Here is a 4,742-nt window from a genome sequence, read left to right as displayed (position 1 = left end):
TCACCAGGACTGTGGGGCTGTCACGGTGCTGGGCATGTCCCACCCTGTGTGCTGCCATGGCCCTGTGCAGGATTGGGGCTGCTCAGAGCTGACCCAGAGCATCCTCTCCTGAGCAATAGGGGGTTTGGGTCTATTCCAGAGCCCCCAGCCTGGTGCAGCCTGTAACCCAACTTCCATGGGGACTGGGAGGGCACATTTCCCTGTGGCAGGGACTGGTTGTGGTCCCTGTGCCTTTGTAGGGTTGTCACGGGGGTGCAAAGCACACAGCACCCCAGGGAAAGGTGACCAGGGCAGCTTCCATTGTCTCCCACAGCGTCCTGTATCCCAGTTCACAGCTTACTGGGAGGCACTGGGGCTCCAGCCCCTTGGGGGGATGCCACCCCTTTGGGGGACATGCCACCCCCTTGCTGACGAGGGACGTGGCCGAGTGGTCCCCAACGTGCAACCTCTGGGTTTTCCTGCTGTGAAAACCCACCAGGTGCCGGGGTGGAACACGGAGCTCCTGCAAGGCCAAGCAGCTGATAAGAGCCCGCTGCAGCCGGGCTCTCTGCAGCCCTCATGTATATTAATCGAGATGAATATTTATGCAAAGTTCCTCTCACTGTGAACGCTGCTCGAGTGCAGGCGTGATCTGGCCTCTGCTGCCGGGCTGGGCAGTGAGATGGCTCTGGTGGATGGAGGTGGAAAGGAGCTGGGGGTGGGATTGCTCCGTGCCAAGCTGCTCTGGCTCGGGGAGGATCTCCCAGCACGCTGGGATCTGGAGGGATTTATCCTTGCTGAAGCCCTGGGGTGGAGCAGGGCTGCTTTGTGGTGCATGGAGACCTGGAGGTGAAAATCCTGCAGTAGTCCAACCGATGCTGTGCTTGTCCCTCAGTCCTGCAGGCCCAGGAGGCAGCTCAGCACCTCAGCAGGTAGAAACTCTCCCAATTTCTCTGAGAAACTCTCCCAGTTTCTCACAGAAACTGTTCCCAGTGTCTCGAGTCCTTCGTACTGCTCTGCCTCGTGCCGAGGCATCACCTCTCCATTGGCACAGATGGACATGGATCAGCCTTGATCCATCCTTTGGTGCATAAAAAAATACCAAAATGAAGATGCTGAGCTGAAATCCATCTTCCTGGGCACAGTGATTGCATCCATAGGTCTGGGAGCCATTTGGGACAGGCTGTTGGCTGTGCCGCCACGGCAGCGTCCTCCGTCCGGAACAAACCCCAAAGTGAAATTTATTCCAGGGCTTGTTCACATCCTTCCTCTTTGTCTCATCACTTGGGCTTCCCTTGCTCTTTTTCCTTGGCTTTCCTCCCTGCCACCAGCAGCAGAAAACTCCACGTGAAGGGCCCTGGGAAGGAGCAGCGGCCGCGGGCAGCCGGTGCGGGGCCGGTGCCTCCATCCTGGTGACGGGCACCGAGCGACGGGAGAAGGCTCCTCCGCCGGCACTTGCTGCCTCTTCCCATCAGGGCGGATTATCTTGCAAACCAAACTTCCCTGTTTATCGCCGGATTTGTTTTTCCACTGGAGCAATTCGCGGCCAAGTTTACGGGAAGCGGTTCAGACAAGCGGCTGCTCCGGGGCCTCGCCCCGTGCTTCCAGCCAAGGTGCTCCTGCTGAACCTCTCCGAAAAGGTGCCGCTCCCTGCCATGCTCAGGGGAGATGGTCTCCGGGGATTGGGCCCGTCGGGGACCACGGGAGCATCCCCACATCCCCCAGGCCGGGAGGTGGAGTTGGCTCTTCCCTGAATCCTCACCCAGGGCTGGGCACAGAGCAGCTGCCACCTCGGCGGCTCTCCCTGTCCCTGATTTCTGTGCCAAACGAAGGGGAAATAAGAGCTGTCTGTCGGGAGCGCAGCAGTGCCGGGTGCCTGGGGAGTGCCCGCCCGGTCCCTGGCTGTCCCGGTGTGCCCGTTCCCCGCGGCAGTGCTCGCCGTCCACCGCGGCGCCAGCGCCTGCACAGTGATGGCAGCGGCACCGGGGACCTTGTGTCAACCTGGTGGGTTATTATTGCCTTAATGGACAGGTCTGATCCCATCCAGCCACCACCCCTGCACACGCTGCTCTAGTGACAGCCTGGGCGATGCTCTGCTTGCACCGAGCCTGGGCCTCCTCCAATCCACAGGCACTGGCCAGGCCAAGAGCCCTGAGCAGTGTTTTCCCCACAGCCCAGCAGCTCAGGGGGGGTGAGGAGGAGGGTGGGGGCTCTGGGCCCTCATCCTGATCAGCTGAGGACATGCTTTGTTTTGGCTGGGAGGGTCTCCAGTGCCTTCCCAAGCTCTGGCTGGGGGGGCTGGGGGGCTGAGCACGCCTCTTGCCTTGCTTTCGGCTGGGGGTACGGTGGGAACGGAGCTCACGCTGTGCTGGGGGAGGTTTGCAGGGATGCAGCAGCAACGAGCAGCTCCAGAGAGCACCCAGTTGTCCTGGTAACAGTGGGTGCCTCCAGCTCCCACAGCTCAGCCCCCCCAGCACTGGAGCCCCTCAGCTGTGAGCAGAGTCCCACCTGGGGCAGAGGAGACTTGGCAGGGAGCTGATGTGGAGGGTGGAAGGACTCGCTGGCTGGACAGGCAGCAGCAGGCACAGGGGATGTTCCGTGCGCAGCCACAGCCCGTGACCAGGCCTGGTGGCAGGGGGAACTTGTAGGACAGTGGTGTAAGCCAGGATGTGCCACTGCTGCCATTTGGGTCAGGGAAATGACCCAATACACAGATGTTGTATCCCACATCACATTTCCCACTGCATCCCACGTGGCATCCCATGTGCCATCCAGCCTTCCTCGCAGGGCAGCGGTTGCTGGTGCAATCCATGCCTTTGGAAATTCCTGATTCCCTCAGCCATGCAGATCCACTGGGCTGCGGGAGCAAACACCTCGTGGGAAGCAGGGAGTGACCCGGGGAGCTGTGGGTTTGGGATTGTCCACCCGCAGAGCTGTGCTGAGCTGTACTCACAGAGCCGGGTTCGGGAATATCCTCCGGCTCTGTCGGAGCTAATGCTGCTTTTCTCCCCGGGATAAAGACCAGCCTGAAAAGCTGGTGTGCTTTCTTCCAGCCTTGACCCCCAGGGGATGAAGTGTCTGTCTGGGGACACTGGGTCAGGCATCCAGAGGCTGCAGGGGAGGACTGGGAAAAGGGAATGCCAGGGAGGGAAGGAGCTGAGCTGCACATCTTGGGTGGATACGATCCTGCACTTCCAGGGGATGGATTAGGGCTGGTGCTGAGCCACAGATTCTCAGGGTGCTGAGCAGTGATCCCAGTGGTGCCTCCTGCCCTCTCCCTCTGTCAGGCTCAGTCCAGATGGAGGGCACGAGGGACAGATCCATGCACCCCCCCGGTGGGCACAGCACCCACAGCACGGGGCAGGATGTGTCCAGCAGAGGTGGACAGGCAGCAGTGGGAATGTGCTGCATTCCCAGCTGCGCTGCTCCCGCAGCGAGGCAGCCAGGCCGTGCCGCATCCCGCTGAGCTCCTCCTGCACGGCTGGGGCTCCGTGTGACCCCGTCCCCTCCAAGCCACAGCTCCCGGTGCTCCCGGCGAGCTCTACCCCAGGCGGCATCGGGGCTGCAGTGGAGCCTCTGTGCCCACAGACCACCAAGACACTCGGGTTTATCCCATCTGTGCACGGCCTTAAACACGTGAAACCGCAGCTCTGCAGCCCCCCAAACACCCCTGTGCCTCTGGGGGTCCCACAGGCTCCGTGTCACACACGCTCGTGCCACGTTTGTGCAACCACGGGGTGTGACAGCCCCATCTCTCGGTCTCCTTGAGTGCCGTGCCCCCTTCACCCCACACCTCCTGCACCCCACGCCCCCTGCACCCCACAGCCCCCTGCACCCCTGCAGAACACGCCACGCCGAGGCCTGCACGTGTGTGCAGGTGGGGAGCACATGCAGGGGGAGCTGCAGGTGGGGAGCTGGTGGGGAGCACACGCGCCCCACACAGCCTGGGGTGCCCCACAAAGACCCAGGGTGCCCCACACAGCTCCAGGATGCCACACACGTGTGTGTGCCACACCACAGCCCCCCCCCCCATGTGCACGGCTGCACCCCCACGCCTCACCGAGCACGCACAGACCCCCCCCCGTGTGCACCCCCCAGCCGCGCACACACGGCCACAACCCCCACCCGCGCCCGCACCGACCCCCCTCACGCGTGTGCAGCGGGCACACGCCAAAACACACGCGTTGCACCCCGCACGCCCTCCCCCCTCCAGCCGGAGCACAGCACCGTGTGCGTGTTCCCACCACATCCACGCGTGTCCGTGTGCATCACACACATCCCCCCCCTTCCCCGAGCATCCCACCCCCTCCCAGCGCTGCAGCATCCCGGGGGTCACCTCCCTGCACCCTCCCCTCCATCCACACTCCGGGGGGGGTGGCGAAGGGAGGGGAGGCGAGGCGGGGGTGGGTGTCGGGGGGGAGGTGGGGGGTGTCCCCGCCGTGCCCGGTGCTGTCACACCGTGCCCGGTGCTGTCACACCGCCCCGCTCCCGGCGCATGCAGCAAGTGCCCGAGCGGCGCGCGCCGCCGCCGCCCCCGCGCCCCCCGCTCCCCTCCTTTCCCCTCCCCTCCCTTCCCCTCCCCTCCCCTCCCCACCGCATCCGCCGCCGCCGCCGCCACCGGGGCCCGGCGCTCTGCGCGCCCGCTCCCGGCCCCGCGCCCGCTCCCGGCCCCGCGCGCCGCCGCCGCCGCCGCCGCCACCGCGCTCCCCCGGGCGCGCCCGGGCACCGGCTGCTGCCGCCGCGGCCGCTCGGGGATGGCCAGC

This window comes from Manacus candei, unplaced genomic scaffold (genome assembly GCF_025592945.1).
Source record: "Manacus candei isolate 608988 ecotype Guabito, Panama unplaced genomic scaffold, ASM2559294v1 h1tg000070l, whole genome shotgun sequence".
Taxonomy (NCBI): Eukaryota; Metazoa; Chordata; class Aves; order Passeriformes; family Pipridae; genus Manacus; species Manacus candei.
Note: the sequence above shows the minus strand (reverse complement) of the source record.